Here is a 22871-nt window from a genome sequence, read left to right on the forward strand (position 1 = left end):
GTGGGGGGTTGTCTTGAGGATTAAATGATAGAATAATTGTAACTGCTCAGCGCATAGTAGGCTAGCAGCGCTTAGCAAATGCCTGCTGATCGAGGAGGGGACATGGTAGATTCCTGAGACCACACAGCTCACCCCGGCCTCTAGGGAGCGGAGGAGGAAGGGCTTGGGCTCCATTAAGGGTCAGAGCAACCCAGGCTTCAATCTGTCCCTGGTTTTGACAGCCAGTGGGACTGCAGACAGTGCCCAAGATGCTAATAAGTCAGGCCCTGTCTCTGGGCCTCAGTTTCCATACCTGTAAAAGAGGGGGTCTGAGTCTAAGGCTTTATTATCCACCCCAAAGTGGAGGAGACTTGGTGGAGCTCCTGGAGGAGCCAAAGTATAGACCCCATTACCCTCTCTGTGGTGACCAGAACTATCCCCCGGGACAAGACAGATTCCAGGGGTAGGGCTGGTCCCTGGAGCCCCGGAGCTATCGGGGCAGCATGCCACACAGGGGGCTGGGGCTTAGGGACTGTCTCTACTTGCTGCATGGCTTTGCTTTTTGTTTTTTAATCATGAAAGTATCTTATTGTTTTCTAGTTACATATAGAGATAGTTTTCAACATTTGTTTTCATAAGATTTTTAGTTCCAAATTTTTCTCCCTCCCTCCCTTCCCTCTCCCCTCCCCAAGACAGAAAGCAATCTGATATAAGTTATATATGTACAGTCACATTAAACATATTTCTGCATTAGTCATGTTGTGAAAGAGGAATCAGAGCACAAGGGAAAACCTCAAAACAGAAAAAAGAAAAACAAAAAAAAGTAGAAACAGTCTGGCTCAATCTGCATTCAGATTCTACAGTTCTTTTTTCTGGATGTGGAGAACATTTTCCACCATGAGTCCTTTGGAACTGTCTGGAATCATTGCACTGCTGAGAGGAGCTAAGTCTATCACGGTTGATGTGGTTGATACTGTGTGCAATGTTCTCTTGGTTCTGCTCATCTCACTCAGCATCAGTTCATGTTAGTCTTTCCAGGTTTTTCTGAAATCCACCTTTGCTGCATGACTTTGATGACAACTCATCTTCCCTCCCTGTGCTTCAGTTTTCCTCTCTGGAGGAGTAAAGATTTGAGAAGATGATTTCTCAGGTCTCTTCAGTTTTGCTGTTCTCTTTTCTGTGTTTTGCTCTGACACTGTCTGTTCTAAGGCCCCTCCCAGCCCTGACATCCCCTGTTCTAAGCTCCCTCTTGGTCTGACATTTTTATTGTTCTATGTTCCAGGCTGTTCTATGATGCTGTATGCATAAAGGACCAGGCTGGAATGGGGCTTAGTGGTCTTGAGGGAGGTCAGAAGAGGGTTTCCCCTTCTAATCAATTTGAGGCTCCGGGAACACCCTTCTCGAGTCAGGGTTTCCTGTCAGTGTCTGGGAGGAGTCTTGAGGTTTGAGTGCTGCCAGCGGCCTGTCTCTGAGCCCCAGGAGAATGTCAGATGCACCCGAGAAGCCCAGGGATGCTCTGGACTGCTCAGCCCAGCAGCAGAAAGCCCCAAGCCCACCCCACCCCCCATGGCCTCAAGCACTCTCCACCCCATACCTGGAGCAAAGTCAACCCAGGCAAAAATAACCCTGAGCAGAACTGACTCAAAAAATAGAGGCTGGCTTTCACAGTTACTCCGAAGGTGTCATCGGCTCTTTAGAAGAAACCAGAACTAATTAATTACAAGGAGTCAGTCTAGGAAGCAACCGTTCCCACTGCTAATGTATGCTGCTCCCTCTCAGGGCACCGCCTGACCCTTTCCTGTGAGGCCCTGAGGAAGAGGAGGAAGAAGAGGAGGAGGAGGAAGAGAAGAATGGGAATGGCAGGAGAGGAAGAGGAAAGAGGGAAGGGGAAAAAGTGGAAAGAAGAGAGGAAGAGGTGGGAGGGAGGAGAGAGGGATAGAGGAGGATGGAGAAAAGGAAGAGAAAAAGGAGGAGGGAGAAGAAGCTGGAAGGATGGGGAGAGGTGGAAGAGGAGGAAGGGGAGAAGAGAGGGATGAAGGAAGATAGAGAAAAGGAAGAAGAAAGGGAGAAGGGGAAAAGGAGAGAGGGGAGAGGTAAAAGAGGAGGGAGGGGAAAAGGAATAGAGGAAGAAGAAAGAGGGAAGGAAAGATGGAAGAGGAGGGAGGGGAGAATAGAGGGATGAAGAAAGATAGAAAAGAAGGAAGGAGAAGAGGAAGAGGGGGAGGGAAATAGGAGAAGGGAAGAGGGGATGCTAATGCAATGGGGGAAGATGCAGACCAGCTTCAAAGAAGAATGGGCTTCCTTGGCAGGTAATGAGCTCTCTGTCACGAAAGGTCTGCCAGCCAAGGCTGGGTGGCCACTTGTCTTGTGTGTCTCGGAGAAGAATCCTTGCCAGGGCCAGGCTTTGAGCAGATGCTTCTGAACGAGTTCCCAACTTGAAGTTTCTATGGGGAAATCGGAAGAAGGAAGGCAGAAGGGAGGAGGAGAGGAAGGAGGGAGGGATAGAGGAGGAGAGAAAACGGGAGTGGGAAAGGAGACGATGGAAGAAGAGAGGAGGAAGAAAAACAGGGGTCCTGGAGCCACGGGAGCCTCCGCAGGGGCAGCACGGTTCAGCACTGCACGTCTGCCCAGGAATAGACACATCTGTGCATCTGGATGTAAGGGGGTTTCATGGGAAGAGCCCAAAGGTTTGGGTTTGAATCGGAGCTCTGCTGCTGCCTTAGGCAAGTCCCAGCGCTCAGAGCCTCAGTTTCCCCATCTGTCCAATGCAGGGGCCGGGCTCATCAGTCTCCCTTCCCGCTCCTGCTCGGATGCTCTGGCTTCTGGGATTGCCCTGGGCTAAGCCCTGCTCTTGCCAGGCCAGTCTCGGAGGGAGGGTGCTCTAGGTGGCCCCAAAAGCTCAGGGTCCTGCGGGGGGGCGGGTGCTACTGTCCACGAGCTGGCGCAGCCTACTCAGCGTCAGGTCCCCACCCCCACCCCAAAGGAAGAGCTCCCTGGAAGGAGCTCAGATGCAGCCACAGGAAAGGGGAGGGCCCCGAGGGACCTGCTAATGAGTCGAGATGAAAAGGCCCACAGTCTGCCCAGGCAGCCAGTAGAGACCAAAGAGGAAGGCGGAACCTCAGCCAGGGACTAGGGGGAGGCCAGGCCGCCGCTGGGGGTGCGGGGCGTGGCCCCGGCCGGGGCCCAAATGCCTGTGATCCAGCCGGCCGCTGGTAGGCCGGCTCGGAGGGAAGGGGCAGGGAATTGGGAGGGCTCTTAGAATGCCTTTTCCCATTCGAATGAAAGCCTCTTGAAGGCGGAGACGCTTACTTGCTGCTCCCCAACGCTGAGCACAGGGCCTGGCCCACAGGAAGTCGGAGGCTTTCTCCATCTTCAGCCACGTCTCTGCGTCTTGGGGCTCTGCGCAGGGGGCTCCGTTTCCACTTGTGGGGCTGAGAGGGGCTGTTACTTCAGGGCGTCCCGTCCCCCCTGCTCAGGCAGGAGAGCCCTTCCCCCACCCCCTGACCAAGAGATGAGGAGAAGGAGCGGCCCAGGGCTCTCTTCGGGACACGCATGAATATTTCCCAATGTGGGATTTTTTTGAATCGAGGGAGAATCGTATGTTGCTGTGTTTAAATAAAACATCAGCTAAAGCTTCAGCCACCCACCCGCCCACCCACACCCTGGGCCCAAGGGGACTGGGAAGAATTCTGGTTTTATATAACTAGCTAGATGAGGATTTGATGTCCTGGGCCTTTGTGCCAGAGAGAGTTGGAGGCCTGACCTCCCGGAGGCTTGTCCCGGAGTGTGCACGTTTGGCACGTGGAGCCGCAGGCGAGCAGGGGATTAGAAATGCCACCACCACCACCCCAGGCACTGGGACGATGCAGATGCCCCGGGAATAGGAGACCTGAGTTCTAGTCTCCAGAAACTTGCATGCTGTGTGACCTTGGACAAGTCACAAGTCTTTGAGCCTCAGTTTCCTCATTTGTGAAATAGGGAAGAGATAATTTTCACTGCCTCTTCTTTAGGGGCATGGCGAGGTGGCATTGTGCAAACCTAATAGAAATGGGGGTTGTTATTATGACTGTTATTCCACTACAGGTGAGCCTCAGTTACCTCACCCGCTAAGTGAGGGAGAATCAGCCTCCCATTGCTTGCATTGCAGAGTGACCTGGTGGGCCTGGTGTTCTGGTCCCCGAACCCAGGGGCCAGGCAGTGTGGTGGGGGAGGGGCAGCCAATGAGCCGACTGTTAGGTGGCAGAGAGGGACTCCCTCCAGCTCCAGCCTCTCCAGGAGCTGGCTCCGCTCTCAGCCGACATCTGCGAGCCCCTTAGAATTCCTTTCTTCCCTCCTGTTCCTCCTCACAGATGAAAGGAAGATTGGAAAGATTCTGTGAGAAACGGAGGCCATCTGCTTGGTATAGAGAACCATCGCTCCTGCGCCCCTCCCCCGCAGCCAGCCCCCGCCCCGCCCCCGCATTTCTGCAAATGCCCGCACCAGGACGTTCCTGCCCGTGGCACCGCCCTCCTGCATGGACCCTGGAGTGCCCAGAAGGGTCCCTGCCCCTACCCCAGCCACGCTCCTGCTGCCCTGGCAATGAGATTTCATTCCTGCAAACTGTCTCCTGCCTGCAACCACCATGGCTCCTGCAAATACCATCAATGTCTTGCAAACTCCACTGCATCCCTGCAAGGGCCATTATTTACCTGAAAATATCATGGCTCTTCTGCAAAGAACACGGCTTTCCTGAAATTCTTTCAAGTGACTCCTGCAAACACCACTAGTTTTCTGCAAATAGCATTGCATTCTTGAGAACACCAGGCTATTCTTGCAAACACCTTCATCCTCCTACAAACACCTTCACTCTTCTGCAAACACCTTCACCTTCCTGCAAACACCTTCACCTTCCTGCAAACACTTCCACCCTCCTGCAAACACCTTCACACTCCTGCAGATTTAGTCATATTTCTTCAAACAGCATATCTCACCTACAGACGCTTAGACCTTCCTGCAAACACCTTGACTCTCCTGCAAACACCTTGATCTTCCTGCAAACACCTTTACCCTCCTGCAAACATCCTTCTGCAGACACCTTCTCCTTACTGCAAACAGCTTCATCCTCCTGCAAACAGCTTCACCCTCCTGCAAACACCTTCACCTTCCTGCAAACACCTTCTTCCTGTAAACACCTTCTCCTTCCTGTAAACACCTTCTCTTTCCTGCAAACACCTTCTCCTTCCTGTAAACACCTTCTCTTTCCTGCAAACACCTTCACCATCCTGCAAACACCTTCTCCTTCCTGTAAACACCTTCTCCTTCCTGTAAACACCTTCTCTTTCCTGCAAACACCTTCACCTTCCTGCAAACACCTTCACCATCCTGAAAACCTAGTCAGATTTCTTCAAACAGTATCTATCTCCTGCAAACACTTTCACTCTCCTGCCATCACATTCCTATAGACAGCACAGCATTCCTCCAAATATTATCACCCCCGCCCACCCACCCACCATGGCTCCCTTGCAGACATACCCAATGTTCCTACAAATACCAGCTTAGCTCCAGCACTGCCGTATTTCCTGAAGTCCCATTCCATTTCCACACACATCATGGCTTCCTAAAAAACATCACCATTCTCCGGTAAACACTGTCACTCTCCCGCAAATGCCATCCCCTGTCTGCAAACGCCATCGCCCTTCTGCAAACGCCAGTGATCTCCTGCAAACAGTATTACAGTCCTGCAAGTGCAGTCTTATCCCTAGAAACCCCATCTCACTAAGACAAACACACAATCTTATTCTTGCAAACCCCATCACATTCCTGCAAAAAGGTAACTATCCTGCAAATAGCATTCTATTCCTTCAAAGGTCATTGCTCTCTTGGTATATAGTAGGTGCTTACTAATTGCTCATTGACTTGCGAACACCAATGCATCACTGTACATACTTGTTTAGTTCTTTGATAGATGCCATTTCTCTCTCTCTCTCTCTCCCTCCCTCCCTCCCCCCCCTCTCTCTCTCTCCCCTCTCTCTCTCTCTCTCTCTCTCTCTCTCTCTCTCTCTCTCTCTCCCTCTCTCTCTCTCTCTCTCTCTCTCTCTCTCTCTCTCTCCACTGATGCCATCACACCCTTCATCTACAAACACCTTGGCATCCCTGAAAAAACCTGCACTCTGCTCCAATGCCTCACACTCTCTGCCTGTCCATACCACTGTATTTCAACACCATAACACTCCTGCATAGATCCACCATCACTCTTATGGAAATATCTACTCATTTCGCCCAAACGGCCAATGGGGGAGAGGTTCACACAAGGCCCAAAGAAGTAGTCAGTTTGGAAAGGGAATCAGTTAAATGGATGATTATTTCACAGAATCATAATGTGAGAGCTGACAGGAATCATGGAGAGCTCCTGGTCCAATCATCTTTTTTTTTTTAGGGCTATAGGGGTTAAGTGACTTGCCCAGGGTCACACAGCTAGTAAGTGTCAAGTGTCTGAGGCCGGATTTGAACTCAGGTACTCCTGAATCCAGGGCTGGTGCTCTATCCACTGTGCCACCTAGCTGCCCCCATGGTCCAATCATCTTACAGATGAGGGAGATGAGGGCTGAAGTGGGGAAGACACTGGGCTAAAGTTCCCCAGGAAATTGTTGGCAGAGCAGAGAATAGAATGGAAGACTTTTGCCTCACTCTGCTACACCACACAACTCACAGTCATGGAGGAAAACAATAGATGAGCTAGAATGTTGTTTTCTCAACTAGTGCTTGTCTGGGCCTTTAGCAGATAGGGTAAAGTCCTTTGGCAGAAACTGAAGCTCAGAAATGTTAAGTGACTGGGTTTTCAAGCCAGCTAATTTTTTAAAAAATTTATTTATTTTTAAGTGAGGCAATTGGGGTTAAGTGACTTGCCCAAGGTCACACAGCTAGTAAGTGTTAAGTGTCTGAGGCTGGATTTGAACTCAGCTACTCCTGAATTCAGGGCCGGTGCTCTATCCACTGCACCACCAAGCTGCCCCACAAGCCAGCTAATTTTGAGAGAAGGGAAGAACATTCAGCAAGTTAATGACTTTTGCTGCTGGTTACGCTACTGTCTAAAGGAGGGAAAGACAATTAGCAAGTTTTTGAATTTGCTTCTGTTTATACTCCTGTTTCCCACTGGTGATTTATTGTTGTTCAGTTATTTCAGTTCTATCCCGACTCTTTGTGACCCCATTTGGGGTTTTCCTGGCAAAGATACCAAAGTGTTTTGCCATTTCCTTCTCCAGTTCATTTGAAAGATGAGAAATGGAGGCTGACAGGATTAAGTGACTTGCCCAGGGTCACACAGCTAGTAAGTGTCTGAGGTTGGATTTGAACTCAGGTTTTCCTGACTCTAGGTCCCATTACGCCACCAGGTGATACCTGCTATCTTGCGAATGATTGGTTTTGTACATGTGCTAAGATTTTCTGAGGATGGAGTGTTTCACCATCAGATGGGGTTGATGGTGGTTTATTTGCAGAATAGGGGAAGAGTTGTGGGCAGAAGAAGGGAAGAGTGTTGGTTAGCGTTATGGGAGAAGGAGCCTGGTGGGGATGTCTGTTAGCCGAGAAAAGACTGGTTTGTTGTTTATGTTTGCTGTGGAGATGCTGAGAGGAGCCTGTGGTTTCAGGCCATGATAAATAATCATCTGTGCTAGTTGCTGTGGGGAGGAGGGTATTAGGAGACTCACCTCCTGATCATCTGAGAGGGTGATGGACACAGCAGCCCAGCTGCATTTAAACATGCTTCAGGATGGTAATGGCTATGGAGAACGTGACGACTGCCTACCTTACCTAACTGTGCCTCAGTTTCTCCACCTTCGAGATGATGGCAATCTGGACTAGATAATCTCTAAGATCCCTCAAAAACCCCCACCACAGTTGGCAGTGAAGTGTGGTGGATAGGAAACTTGAGTAAAGTAGGGAACCAGCCTTTATTCAGGAAGATCTGGGTTCAAATCATGCCTCTGATACACGCTGGCTTGTGTGACCCTGGGAAAGTCACTTCTTGGTGTTCCCAGGCAATTGGAGAAAACAGGGACTCCTAACCTGGGATCTGTGAATTTGGAGGGGGAAAATTACTCCTTTCTTTACTCTAAATCTTCATGGACATTTAACATTTCCTTCCATTATGAATTAAAACAAACAAACAAATACATACATATGATTCTGGGAAGGGGTCCAGGGGCTTCACCACACTGACAAAGGGACCCATGACCCGAACAAGGGGAAGAACACCTACTCTAAGACTGTGGGGCAGAGTACATTCTCTGAGTCCTCAACTTTGATTCGTGAAGACTTGGATTCACAGCTTTCCTTTGATACATACTAGCTATGCTGTCCTAGGCAAATTATTTTAGCTCAGAGCCCCCAGGCAGCCTTCCAAGAGGCACAGTAGAAAGACTTGTCAGAAGACTTGGATTCAAAAGCTCCCCTCCGACCCTTGTTAGCTATGGAACTGAGCAGATCACCTAATCTCTCCTTAATGGGGGAGGGACCTCTTCTCAGACAACTCTGGCTGCGTCTGCCTCTCCCCATCCCTGACTCCCTCCAAAAGGGGAAGCCAACAGATGGTAGGCTCCTCATCTCTGCTGAAGCGAGGGGTGGAGAGGAATAACAATAATAGTGATAATAATACTATTTCTGTGGTGCTTTAAGGTGCATAAACATGACCTCATCTGCTGTTCTTGGAGAGGCAGTGTGGTATAATGGGTAGTGCACCTGACTCAGGGCCAGGAAACCCAGCATTTAAATCAGATGTTGACCTTTCCGGGTCACAAATCACTTAACCTAACCTATGTGAACCTCAGTTTCCTAATCTGTAAAATGGGAGGTTTGGAGAGGATGGTTTCTAAAGTCCATCTAGATCCATGATGCTCACAACAACCCTGGGAAATAGGTTCTGTGGGTTTGATTGTCCCCATTTTATAGTTGAGGAAACTAAGGCTAAGTGACTTGTTCAGGGTCACACAATTAGTAAGTATCTGAGGCCAGATTTGAACTCAAATCTTCCTGACTCTAGTGCTCTATCCACTGAGCCGCCCATCTGCTATGGCAAAACTTTAGGCAGGGGCTCTGCCCCAGGACTGTGCTTCTCCCTGTGAACCCTCATTTGTCTTTCTCCCTGGGGGCTAGGCCATAGGGTTTTGGCCCTCCAACAACTCAGGGACTCCCTTCTTCCTTCTAGTCCAGAGTTCTGGGCACAGAGCCAGCAGCCTCCTTCTGTCTTATGCAGAAATCCTCCTCTCGCCTCCCCCTCTGGCCTCTGGACTGCTGAGGGTAATGAGGCTGGAGCAGGCACCGAATGCATCACAGGCTCATGAGATCACAGACTTAGCTGCAAGGGACCTCAGGGGTCTTCGAGTCCAGCCCTCTCATTTGACAAGGGAGGAAACTGAGTGCTCCGAGCATCAGGGAGCACCACTGTAAAGAACACTGAGGGAGGAGAAAATTGAATTATTCTTGACCGAAAATTGAAAACCAAATTAACAGAACAAATCTATGTGCAGTCATGGCCTGATCATCGCATTGAAGACATGGCTTGCAGGACAGGCAGTTCAATCCCTGAGCCCGAGAGGGAACAGGGCTGCTCTATGTGCGGGGGATGGGAGCCATGGGGGCAGGGGGATGGGGGGAACCTTTCTGGGGGGCCAGGACATGGAGCAAGAGTCAATGAAAGAAAGTCTGTCAAGCTCTGATGGCATGCAGATGGGGCTATGACTATGCCATTTTTACAGAAGAGGAAATTGAAGCTTAAAGATTCAATGGGATGGGGCAGAGGGATGGGGCAGCTAGATGGCGCAGTGGATAAAGCATGGGCCCTGGATTCAGGAGGACCTGAGTTCAAATCCGGCCTCAGACACTTAACACTTACTAGCTGTGTGATCCTGGGCAAGTCACTTAACCCCAATTGCCTCACCAAAAAAAAAAAAAAAAAAGTCAATGGGACCTTTTTCCCCCTCCCTAGACCAGATTGTAATCCCTTTGAGGGCAGGAACTGTTTTCACTTTTGTCTTTGTAACTAGAGCATCTGTTGTGATTTATTCAGTGGTTTCATCATGTCAACTCTTCATGACATCATTTGTTTGTTTGCTTGTTTTTGGCAAAGATACTCAAGTGGTTTGCCATTTTCTTCTCCAGTTCATTTGACAAGTGAGGAAACTGAGGTAAACAGGGTGAAGTGACTTGCCCTGGGTCACACAGCTAGTAAGTGTCTGAAGTCAGATCGCAACTCAGGAAGATGAGTCTTCCCGACTCCAGGACCATTGGGCTATCCCCTGCATCACCACCTATCGGGTACTTAGTGAATACCTAATGAATGGTTAAGTATAATAGCTATTGTCTCCTGGGTTAGAATGTATTCCCCTCCCACTCCCCGGGAGGGAATTATTTTACTTTTGTAACTTCAGTGCATAGCCCTGGGTTAAAAACCTTGTCCACAGATTAGATGTGGGGAAGGGGGAGAAGGAATGAGGAGGAAAGGATGCTTTTAGGTTTTGAGCCTGGGGGACTGGGGGACTGGGGGACCAGTGACGATCTCATTTAGTAATAGGGAAGTTAGGAAGAGGGAAAGGTTTTTGGGAAAAGACAAAGAGTTCAATTTTTAACACATTGAGTTCAAGATGTTTGTGGAATGTCTAATTGGAGATTCCAATAGGCATTTGGAGATGTGAGAGTGGAGGCCAGCAGAGAGGTTAGGGAGCTATCATAGCATGGAGATGGTGATTTAATCCCTGCAAGTTGAGGAGATCACCTAATGGAATATGGAGGGAGAAAAGAAGGGTCCAGGATGGTCAATGGGCATCACCTGGACGAAGATCCAGCAAAGGAGGCTGGGAAGAATGGCAGTGCCCTGAAAACCTAAAGAGAGGGAAGTGTGCAGCAGAGGAGGGTGGAGGGTGGACAGTGTCAGGGGCTACAGAGAGGGTTGAGAAAGGGACCTCCATCAGCTTTGACAAATAAGAGACGGCCGGTAGCTGGGACAGAAACTTGCTTTGTGAACCTCAGAGTTCCAGATCCAGAGCTAAGATGATTGTTTGATGACCAGAGCCGAGGGCTCCGTGAGATCTTATGGAGGGCAGGAGAGGGGGCCGGCCAAGATGGATGGGTCTGCTGGAGGAGGTCGCCAGCTGGCCAGCTAGTTGACTTGTGAAGCATAGGGACAGGTAAGAGGGTGATGGTTTTTGTCTGAAAGGGGTGTCAGGCTGGGGAAAGATCGGGAGACCTCTGGGCTTTAATCGATAGTTCTTGTGGAGAGGGAGGGCTGGCAGAACAGGGGAGGAGAGGGGAGAATTCTCCTTCTTGATCTCAGCATCCTCCGCCCCTCCCTAGGAGGGAGGCTGATGGTAGGTCCAAGTAGGGCTGGCCAGAGGTGGGGAGGCAGACATTGAGAGAGTACAGTAGACAGGAGGCCTGGGTGATGGTTTTCTGGCTCCTGCTTGAATGAAGTCAGCAGAGGGGCTGGCAGGGACTCCCTGGATCACTGAGGTAGAAAGGACAGAAGGGACAGCCAGGCCAACCTAGAACTGAGCTGGGAGCCCTTGGAGGCAGGAAAACCTGAGCTCAAATCCTGCCTCAGACACTTCCTAGCTCTGGGCCTTTGGGCAAGTCACTTGACTTCTCTCTGCCTCAGCTTCCCCATCTGTAGCTGCCTTCCAGGATCATTGTTGAGAAGATCAAATGAGGTAACACACGGAGAGAACTTTGTAAATTTTAAAGAGCTGTGTAAATGTATTATTAAGATTCTCCCCTTTACACCCACTCCTTCCTTCCTCCTTCCCCTATTTCCTCCCTTCCTCCTTCCCCTTTCCATGTCCTCTTCCTCTTCTCCCTCCCCTTCTCTCTCCTCCTCCTCTTCCTCCCTATTCATCATCAGAAGAGGCACCAGGGTTTAGCCAACAGCAGGCCAGAATCAGGAAGTTTGAGACCTGCCTCCTTAGTGGCTGTTGGGTCTGAGCCTCTCAGGACCCCAGGCACCTCTCTTAGGCACTCAGTGGCAGAGCAGGGGATGGTCTACATGGCTACAGGGAGGTCCCCATCAGGAACACCTCGATCCCACTAACTTCCAGATCGGATCTAAAGATAATGGGAGGGGCAGCTAGGTGGTACAGTGGATAGAGCACCAGCCCTGGAGTCAGGAGGACCTGAGTTCAAATCCAGCTTCAGACACTTAATTAACACTTACTAGCTGTGTGACCTTGGGCAAGTCACTTAACCCCAATTGCCTCACCAAAAAAAAAATAAATAAAGATAATGGGAGTTCGCATCCATATGGGGAAAATCACATTCCATCCAATGACATCAATCAGGAATCCCAGGAGGTAGGTATGGTTTGCTACTGTGCCCATTGTATAGATGAAGAAATTGAGACCCAGAGTCACACGGTTAGGGCTCTGCCTCGAAACCTTGTGCTCTGTTCCATTTTCCACGTTAGTTCCTCCAGCTGAGTTAATGAGCTAAAACACATCACGGTCTTTGCAAACCTCATGTTGCTCGATAAACATTAGCTGGTGCTCTGGGACGGCCCCTGCTCCTTTGGGGGAAGGAGGAGGGTAGGGGGCTGGACTGGGCCTTGAGGGGACCCGTCCAATCTCCTGGTCTTTCTACCTAGGGAATTTTTTTTGTCAATTTCCATAATTAAAGTCGAGCAAACTCTTGGGCTGGACTGGGGCTCCCCAGGGACCCTGGAACTCTCTGATGAATTATTTATCCTGATCAGGAACTCAAATCACGATGGCGGAGGAAACACGGCCTCCAAGCCCCGCTGCGCCGCTGAGGACTCTGGGGAGGATGCTGGGGAGAAGGGGCTCCGCACAGAGGGAGGTCCTTAGCTCTCTGGCTGGGCCCACAGGAAGACCTGTCTCACTCACTGTGGCTCACCCTCAGTGTGGCTCCTGGAGACTGTTGTGACAGGCACTGGGGACGAGCCCATCACCCACGTTCTGGCCTCAGCTCTGTGTGATGATGGGCAAGCCGCTGCCCTTGTCTGGGTTCCTCTAGTACCAGGAGCGTACAGCCTCCTTTGAGTCTGTTTTCTCATGTGGTGCCTTACTCCCTGGGCTGCTTCCAGGCTCCAGTGGGCAATGTAGAGTCTTGGCAACCTTTATGGCACTATTTAAAAAGCAGTTATTATCATTTCAGTGCAAACTCTAGAGAGCAAATCTGTGATTTAGTTTTATTTATTTACTTATCTACATATGCATTCATTTATTCATTTAGCTATCAATCTGTCTGTCCGTCTCTTTCTCTATTTTTTGGCAAAGACCTTCTGGGTGAGAAAACTCCCTTTATCAATGTGGGTCGGCACCTTCTCATCTTGAAGAATTTCCCAGAGTCAGTGAAGTGACTCAAATACTATGTGTCAGTGGCAGGACTTGAACCTGAGTCCAAAGCCGATTTATTCCATGGAGCCTCTCCAGACATCCTCCTCTTTATTATTATTATTACTCATTGTGTGGCAGCTCCTGAAGGGCAGGTTCTGTTTTGTTTTTCTCTAGGTTTTCCTAGCACCCAGCACACTATCTGGCCCATGGCTGTTGTTAAATAAATGTTTGTAGAATGATTGATTGAATCAGTGAATGAGAGCAGCATGGGCTTGGTGTGTCTGCCTCTTTCCGGACACCATTTCAGGAAAGCCCTTCCCTCTAGCTCTCTCCTCCACCATCTCCTCACCAATGTACCCCCTTACAGTTCTGGAAGAATAAAACATGATCAAGTCAATTCCGCCATTGTTCCTGGATGGGGCATGCCAATTTACTTCTCTATGGCCCTACTCACCATCCCAGTTGCTTGTTGGACTAAAAGGTGCTTCTCTGGCTACCACTCTCCTATGTAGACTGCTTTCTGCATGCTTATGCTTAAGGGCAGGGACTGTCTTGCCTTTTTTTTTTATCCCCAAGCTTGTTGACTTGACTTCATTCATTCATGGAAAGTTTCCTAGGAAGAGATGGGTCTTCCAGAAAGGGGAGCATATGGACTAAATTGGAGGTTTTGAGCTGAAGGGGCCTTAGCATTAGGTCATCTAGTGCCACTCTTATTTCATGGAAGAGGCAGCTGAAATCCAGAAAGAGGAAGTAATTTGACCATGGTCACCTAAGTAGGGAGTTCAAACCCTGAGTTGGTAAGAAGGGGAGAAATCATCCATGATAGAAACGCTGCCTGGCAGAATTAGTGCTGGAGGGATTTCAGGGCTCATCTAGTCAATCCTGCTTGTTCTTTGAGATGAGGCAACAGAGACCAAAGTCCCATAGCTTATGAAAAGTAAAGATGTGACTCTGGCCCAAGGTCTCTGTCTGACTCCCATCTCAGCTCAGTGTTCTCTGCTTTGTTTCATGCTGAGATTAGACCAGACCTCAGTACGGGGAACCCCCCTTCCCCCAAACATCCCCTGGGCCATTGGGGAAGGCAGGGCTGGTGCCGAAGAATAAAGAACTGCCATCCTTACTGCTTGTGGGGAGAAGAAATCTTCCTCTGTTTTTGGAAGAGCCTGTGCCGATGTGTTATTTATGGCTAAGGAAATTTCCATCCGAGACATCCCAGGCTGCTTTGTTCTTAAGACTGAACTTGTGTGTCCATTTCAATCAGAGGCAGGGTCAGACCCAGCTCCTCCTAATTCTGTGGGAAATGTGTCCCCCCTGTGGCCCTGGTGCTCCTTTGGCCACCTTGGGTCCTACTGAGAGGATACTAAGGTGTTGCTCCCCATCTCTCTCCCACTCCCAGGGCAAGGGCCTGAGGCCACTACTGGGGAAAGGCAGTTGCATAAATCCTGCTTGTCTCTGAGGAAGACCTTTGTCAGTGTGTGGGAACATCAACCGCTGGGCTTTTGCCAGAAATGGGCAGTGAGGATGCCAGAGGTGCTCAAGATCATGCTTTAGGAGATAGTTGAATATTGTTCAATCTTTTCCGGGTCTTTGTGACCCTATTTGGGGTTTTCTTGGCAAAGATACTGGAGTGGTTTGCCATTTCCTTCTCCAGTTCATTTTTCAGATGAGGAACTGAGACCAACAGGGTTAAGTGACTTGCCCAGGGTCCCACAGCTAGTAAGTGTCTGAGGCCAGATTTGAATTTAGGTTTTCCTGACTTCAGGCCCAGGGCTCTATCTACTGTAGCACCACCTAGCTACCCCCAGTTGAAGTGGGGATGTTTATCCTGAAGAAGCTTTTCCAATTCCCTTTTAATTCTGGTGCCTTTCCTCTGTTAATTATTTTCTAATTATCCTGTCTGTAGCTAGTTTTGTATATAACTGTTTGTGTGTTGTCTCCCCCATTAGATTGTAAGCTCCTTGAGGGTAGGGCCTGTCTTTTGCCTCTTTTTGTATCCCGGTGCTTAATACAGTGTCTGGCACGTGGTAGGTGCTTAATGAATGTGTATTGATTGATTGAATGAGAAGACCTAGGGAGAGCACCATAGCTCTTTGCAAGTTAGCCCTGTTCTGCTCAGCCCCAGAGAGCAGACCAAGGTGCGGTGGGTGGGAGTCATAGAGAGGCAGATTTGGGCTTGGTATCAGGAAAGACTTGCTAACAATTTGTGTGTCCAAGTGTGATGAGCTGCCTGGAGAGGAGGGGGGCTTCCCTTTCGAAGAGGACCCTTGTGGGGGATATTGTGGAGGAGATATTGTCCAGACAAGGGTTGGGAGAGCTTCCTCCGAGGCCCCTCCCCCTCAGGGAGTCTTTGGCTTGGAGAGTGTTGGAATGGCTGGGGCTCTGACCCTGTAAACATGACGATGATGGGTTCTCCTTTTTCTATCACAGGGGAGGAAACTGAGGCCCAGAAAGGGGGAAAGCACTGTCCAGGGTCAAGCAGCTAGAGCAGCCCTTGAATACAGATCTCCCACAGGGCTCTTTCTTCTAGATCTTGTGTCTAGATCTCTGGGTCTTTTTGTGGGAAGAAGTCAGGTGCCAGTCACCATGGGGCAGTTTCTAGATCCCCAGACTTAGAGTCAGGAAATCCTGGGTTCAAATCCCACTTATTGGCCCTAATTAGCTGGGTGGTTCTGGGCAGGTCAACTAACCTGAGTTTCATTCACTTGTGGAATAAGGATAATTGTTCTTTAACTGCATAAGTGATTGCATCAGCAGAAGGGACCTCAAGAGTGACCCAAGACCACAGGATGAGTCAGTCAGTGAGTCACAGTCAGGACTAGCCCAAGCTTCATGACTCCCAGGCAGAGGTGGGGTGGGATGGACCTGGTGAGGGTTTTTCGGGGAGTGGGCTAGCCTTGTCCTATAAAGTGGAAGGGAAATGGGTTTTGCATGACTTCATATGTTATCATTGATGTCTTCTTGCTTGCCTTCTCAATGGGTGTAAGGAGGGAGGGAGAGAATTTGGGACTCGAAATTTTAAAAAGGAATGTTAAAAATTAAATAAATAGATAAATAAATAAAGTGGAAGAGGGAGGCCCTTCTGAGGCCTGAGCAAAGCTCAGCTCTGCCCTCATCTCTCCCTCCTTCCAAAGGAGTTTACATAATCCGAGACTGTCTGAGCTGCAGGGATGCTCACTGGGCAGCCTGACCAAGTGTCCCTCCTCCAACAGCCCCTACAAGGGGTCATCCATCCTGACTTCCTCGGAAGGGGAGATCCCAGTCTCCACTGGGGGCCAGCTCTCCCTGTTATCCAGCCTAAATCCGCTTCTTGGAGGCTCCCACCCATTCGCTTCTCCTCATTCTGTATTCCCGGGCCAAGCACAATTATTGGCCGATGCTCTTTCCCGACCTTGAACGTCGTCACGTTCTTTCCGACCTCTTCTCCAGGCTAGCCATGCCTCGTTCTTGCTTCTTGGACTGCCTGGAGTTGTTGGGGCTTGGGCTCAGGGTCCGATGTGAGAGAGGGACCCAGTAAAATTCCACCTCTGAGGCCAAGCATCAGTCGCCTGTTGGCAAATCCTGTAGGGAGAGCGTGGGAAGGGCCCTTCCGGAGAGCTCTGAATTCCAGATTTGGCTCTGCCCCGATTCGCTGCGTGACCTTGGGATCTACTCCCCCTCTCTGGGCCACAGATTCCTCCGAGAAAGGAAGGAGCAGGGCGAGACACGCACGAGATCCCATCTACATCTGACACGCGGCGCCCAAACGACAGTTCTAAGCTAAAAACAAATGTAAGCTACATTCTGCATCCCTCCTCCATTCCCTCCCCAACTCCCACTCGGGACCAAAGGGATGAAATAGATCCCAGTTTGCACCCTAGAAAACCAGCTCTATTTTAGAGCGGCGCAGGGTGAGGAGCCTCGGATGGGGAATCAAAGGGTTTGGGTTCGAATCCCAGCTCTGCCCATTATAGCCTTCGTGACCTTGGACTCTCCAGCTTTCTGTAAAAGGACGGGTGGATGCGTAAGGTGGCCCCACCCAGCTCTAGGACAGTGTGCCCAACAGGCAGACGCTGGTCCCAGCTCAGCCACGAACTTTCTTGGACCGTCCACTTTCCTTCTAGAAAAAAAAGGGGACCGTTTGCACTCCCAGGTCCTTGCCTGCCAGCACTCACATACCCCGCCCCAAGCATGCCGGGGCAAGGGTACTGCCCCATTTTCCAGATGGAGAAACTGAGCAAGGCAGGGGAGAATCGAGTGAAGGGAGGGGGAGGGGGAGAGCCGGGGAGCAGCTTCCTCAGAGAGTCAGATGCTCTGTAGGAGGGTGAAAGCTCAGCCAGTGTTACTTATGCTCAGGCTGCCTTCTGGGCGGATATGCAAATGAGAGAGGAAGCTATCAAAACTGAGCCTGGGAAAGGGTGTGTGTGTGCATGTGTGTACATGCGCGAGCGTGTTTGCATGTGCACATATGTCGTCTTGTGTATGAGCACGTGTGCAGCACACGTGTGTACATGTATAGGCTGGGTGCTGGTGCAACTTTAGTGTTTGCACACGTGTACTTGTGCCCAGGCAGGGTGTGCCAGCTCTTCCATGCGTGCACATGCACGTGTGTACACAAATGTACATGTGTATTGTATGCAGCACATGCGTGTATGTATGCGTTCGTTCATGAGGGTGTACCAGAGGTGGTTATGTATTTCTGATCTGTGTGCATGAGGATGTTCTGCATGCATGTATGTACACACATGTATATCGTGTGTGCATTAGTGTGGTTGTGTGCACGTCTCTGCTGCTCCAGGGTGTACGAGACTGAGGCAGCCGAATGGGGGAGGAGGGGGAGGTGGAAACCTGGGTTTGAGCTTGCCCTCCTGCCAGTGACTGGCTTCGTGACATTTAGATCTGTTCTAGTTTTGTCTCTGACCTTCACGATTCCAGCTGTATGATGAGGAGGGGGCTGGGCAGAGAATGGTGAGCTCTCAAGGTCCCTTACAGGTTCTAATCTGCTAGGTTCCAAGTTCTAGACTCCTTCCTGTCCGTAAGGCCCCATCCCAGCTCTGACATCCCCTGTTCTAAGGCTTCCCGCCCCCCAGACCTGACATGCTCTGTGACCTGGTGCTCTGTGGTTCTGAGCAGGCAAAGTGAGACATTCTTGGGAAACCAGGGCAGGCTCGATGCCTCCCTCCCAGGTCTGATTCCTGTTACAGAGTGCTCCATCCTAGGACAAAAGCCCGGTCCTATGTCTCAGAGTTGGGCAGCCTCCATCCTCTCCTGTGCCCCAGGGATGAGGGGGGCGTCAGGCACAGGCAAACCCAGGCCCGGGCCCCTCCTCTATTCTGACCATGGGAGTGGGTGCAGGTGGGGAGGGGAGGGCTGGCTCTGTGTAGGCCAGGGACAGGGGTTTGGGAGGGTAAAGGGGGGAGTTGGGGAGGGGCTCACCAGCATTCCTTTTTTTTTTTTTGGCGGGGCAATGGGGGGTAAGTGACTTGCCCAGGGTCACACAGCTAGTAAGTGTCAAGTGTCGAGGCCGATTTGAACTCAGGAACTCCTGAGTCCAGGGCTGGTGCTCCATCCACTGCGCCACCTAGCCACCCCACCAGCATTCTTGCAAGGAGAGACCAGTAAGGTCATGTAGTCTGAGCTCTTCACTGTACACAGAGGGGGTGGGGAGGATTGTGCCTTGAGAGGGTCAAAGCTTCAGCCCAGGTCACCCAGCCATCCAGTGTGATACAACACCGATTTCCTTAGAGGAGGCTAGGAGACAGTGGAGAGGGCCTTGGCACTGGAATCAGGAGGAGAATAAATTCTGCCTCAGACACTTTATTGGCTGTGTGACCCTGGGAAAGTCACTTAATTTCTGTCTGCCTTACTTTCCTCATCTATAAAATGGATGGGTGGGGATAATAATAGCACTTTTCCCTCCCAGGGTTGTTGTGAGGATCAAATGGGCTATGTGTAAAATGCTTTTCAAACCTTAAAATGCTATATAAAAATAACAAGGATGAGGATGATGTTCTAGAAGAAAAAGCTGTGGCCCAGACAGGCTTCTTGCCTTGTCCCAGGTCACAAAGACAGTAAGTGGTCCCTCCCCACTCTCTGAACTGGAGCCCAAACATGGAAGCCAGGAGGTCGGGGACATCCAGGCTTGTCCTAAAGCTCACACCAAGCTATTGGCTCCTCTGGGCTTGTTCAGCTCTCTGGAGTCACCCGTGTAGGGACCGCTGGGAGAAACTCCTTTCCAGGGAAGCCTGGAGAGAGCCCCCAAGGTTGGTCTGCCCAGGAATTCTCCTCAGCCCCTGGATGGCTCGTCCTCCCCTTTCTGTTGTTGTTCATTCGTTTTCTACTTGTATCTGACTCTCCATGACCCCATTTGGGACTTTCTTGGCAAAGATACTGGAGTGGTTTGCCATTTCCTTCTCCGGCTCATTTACAGAGGAGGAAACTGAGCCAAACGGGGTGAAATGACTTGCCTAGGGTCACACAGCTAGTAAGTGTCTGAGGCAGGATATGAATTTAGGTCTTCCTGACTCCAGGCCTGAAGCTCTACCCACTGTCCACCTCACTGCCCTTCCTCCCATTTCTAGAAAAGGATTAAAAGGGTGGGCTGAGATGTCTTGAATTAGAGCAGACCTGTGAATGGCAAGTGGGTTAACGGAGGGCCTGTGGGCTTGGGAGAGCAGGGGAAGGATTTCCCCTGAGGAAGGCCCAGGTACCAGGAGGCAGGAAGGTTTACAGGCCTTGGGGAAAAGGTAGAATATATGGTTCTTGAAGAGAGATTCTGCTTTTCATTTCTCTCCTTGTATCTTTATCACTTTGTACAAAGGAGGCACTGAAAGAATAGCTTTTGGATGAATAAGTAAATGGACGGTTGAACGAATAAATGAATAACTAAATTATTGAATGGATGGATGAATGAAGAGATGATTGAATGAATTAATTAACGGATGGATAAATAACTGAATGTAGGAATTAGTAGATGAGTAACTGGATGGATAGATGACTAGGTAGATGAAGAAGCTTAGTATCCAGGCCCCAGATCAGAGGACAGGCCTGTTCTCTGACCCTGTAGGTCCTGGAGGTGTGAATCTGTACAGACCTCAGAGTACACTGTGGATGAAGGGGTAAGGAGGGATGTTCTGGGAAGCCACAAAGAACAGAAGCTCCCTAAACTTCCCCTGGCTGGCCATCCCAAAGTTGATGCTGGCAAGGGCTCCCCTTCTGGAAGCTTATGAGAAGCAGTAGCCCAGGGGCTCCTGTCTTGTTGTTCATGAGACTGTCTCTGTCTCTGCTTTCCTTATGGTATATGGAGAGGGGAGGGTACAAGGGGCTCTCTGACCCTTCCGCTCTTTTTCTTGAGCCCTCCCTCTGCACCCCAGTCCAGTGCCTGGGGACTGAGCCACTGCTTGGGTGTCAGGATATTCCAAACCTCTTACCTTTCTCAGGTGCTTTCTGGCAGCAGCCCTGTGAGTTAGGTGAGGGAAGGATTATTACAGAGAGAGAGAGGTAGAGAGAAGAAGGGAGAGATGAAAAAGAGAAAGAAATACTGAGGGGAAGAGAATGAGAGAAGGAAGAGGGAGACAGAAGGAAGGAGGAAGAGAAAGTAGAGATGGGGGGGGTTCTTGGAGACCCTCTAGCCCATTCCCTCCTTCCATCATTGCCTCTTTCTTTCTTTCTTTCTTTTCTTTCTTCTTTCTTTCATTTCTTTCTTTCTTTCTTTCTTTCTTTCTTTCTTTCTTTCTTTCTTCCGTTCCTTCCTTCCTCCTTCCTTCCTTCCTTCCTTCCTTTCTTTTGCAAGGACAATGAAGGTTAAGTGACTTTGCCCAGGGTCATACAGCTAGTAAGTGTCAAGTGTCTGAGGTCGGATTTGAACTCAGGTCCTCCTGAAAGCAGGGATGGTGCTGTATCCACTGCGCCACCTAGCTGACCCCTCCCCCCACCCCCATCATTTTCCTCCAAGTCACACAGACATGCTTGCAAATACCCTGAGCCAGGTACTACCAAGATTCTCATGTAATGGATGAAGAAGCAGCCTTTCAGGCGTCACTTCCTCATAATGAATGGAAATACATCTATTCATACTAAGGTGTGGACCTGGGACTTGAACCATGATTGGAAGCCCCACGTTTTCTGTTGGATGTGCTCTAAATCTCCCCTCATGTGAATAGATCTCTTGCTAAGCTTGGCGTCTAGAACAGGGATGAGGGTGGACATCAGACACAGGCACCACCCCTTGGTTTGGAGAGAGGAGGGGAAGGTTTCAGACACGGTGCACAGTTTGTGTAAATTCACTGATGTGGAGACAAAGAGTTGGGTTCTGGGTAGTTAATCACTGTTTGGCTAGAAGATAGAGTTGTGGAAAGGGGGGGTATGTGAAGGAAGGCTGGGATGGGGTGGGGCAGGTTGTAGAAGATCTTGCCCCGCCCCCAGCTGGGACCCTGTGTTTTATAATAGGCAATGGGAAGCCCCCGAAAGGCTCTTGAGCAGGGGAATGGTGTGTCAGACTTATGCCTTATGGAAGCTGATTTACTGAGAGAAGACCTGATAACCTAAAACTACTTTGTTAATTCAAGAATGCTTTTAAATGAGTTCGTATTTTATTCATCAAAACAGCGCCTACATACATTTGAAAACAGAAAGCAGGTTATGGAGAGAGATTATTGATTGATTCAGCCTACAGAAAGTTCCGTTTATTTATAGGGTAACATTGTCATCTGCGGGTTTCTTGTAATCAAGTCGCCACCTGGGGGCCCACTAGGTCGTAGGTCAGGACCTCCTGGCTAGACAATTTCTAGGGTCTCCTCCATATCCAGTCTCTTTATTTGGTGACTTGGCTGTTGACCCAAAGGAGGGAGCTAAGAGCAGGATGGGAGGGGTGGGCATGAAGGAGAGGCAGAACTAGGGTTTGGGAATGTAATGAGCTCTTCTTTACTGAGGTCTTCAAGCGAACGAGGTGAGTTTGCTTGTGATAATGCTGTATGTAACAGGAATGGATGATTCAGACATGAGTGGGGCTGATGGTCCCAGTCTGGGTCCTCCCTCAGTTGTCCGTGACCTCTTGGATCCTTATGGTCTTGTCTCCCTACTGCATGCTGTTGAACAGGCCCTGGCCTGGGTCGGACTAAAATGGAGAACACAAAAACATCACTGCCTTGGGAGGACCTTTGTAGAACTTCAAAAGCAGATGTTTCTCTTTCCCCTCCCCAGGACTTGTGTCCCATTTATCCCCTCCTTGACATCTTCCTGAGAGCCATGCTGGCCTTGGACACAGAATGCTGGCTGGACTGTGAGTCAGGAAAGCTTGGGTTCAAATCCTCCCAACTAAGGGAGGGGGACAGAAGGCTTCCAGGGGACTAATAATGATAATAACAACAATAATAAATAGCATTTATATAGTGATTTAAGGTTTACAAATATTTCATTTTATATTTACAACAATGGTGTGTGTGGGGGTAGGTGCTATTATCTCCATTTGACAGATAAGGAAACTGAGGTAGAGATGAAGTGCCCTACCCAGGGTCACACAGATGGTAACTGTATAAGGCACAATTTGAACTCTAGTCTTTCTGATTCCAAATCTAGTTCTCTACCCAGTGCACCACCTAG

The 22871-nt window shown here is 49.8% G+C and overlaps 1 protein-coding gene across 1 annotated transcript in view; it reads left to right on the forward strand.

Annotated features, from left to right (window-relative positions):
- RTN4R (reticulon 4 receptor) overlaps nucleotides 1–22871 on the forward strand; it is a 114612-nt gene that overhangs the window by 89474 nt on the left and 2267 nt on the right.

The sequence above is a fragment of the Dromiciops gliroides genome, chromosome 1 (genome assembly GCF_019393635.1).
Source record: "Dromiciops gliroides isolate mDroGli1 chromosome 1, mDroGli1.pri, whole genome shotgun sequence".
In the NCBI taxonomy this organism is placed as follows: domain Eukaryota; kingdom Metazoa; phylum Chordata; class Mammalia; order Microbiotheria; family Microbiotheriidae; genus Dromiciops; species Dromiciops gliroides.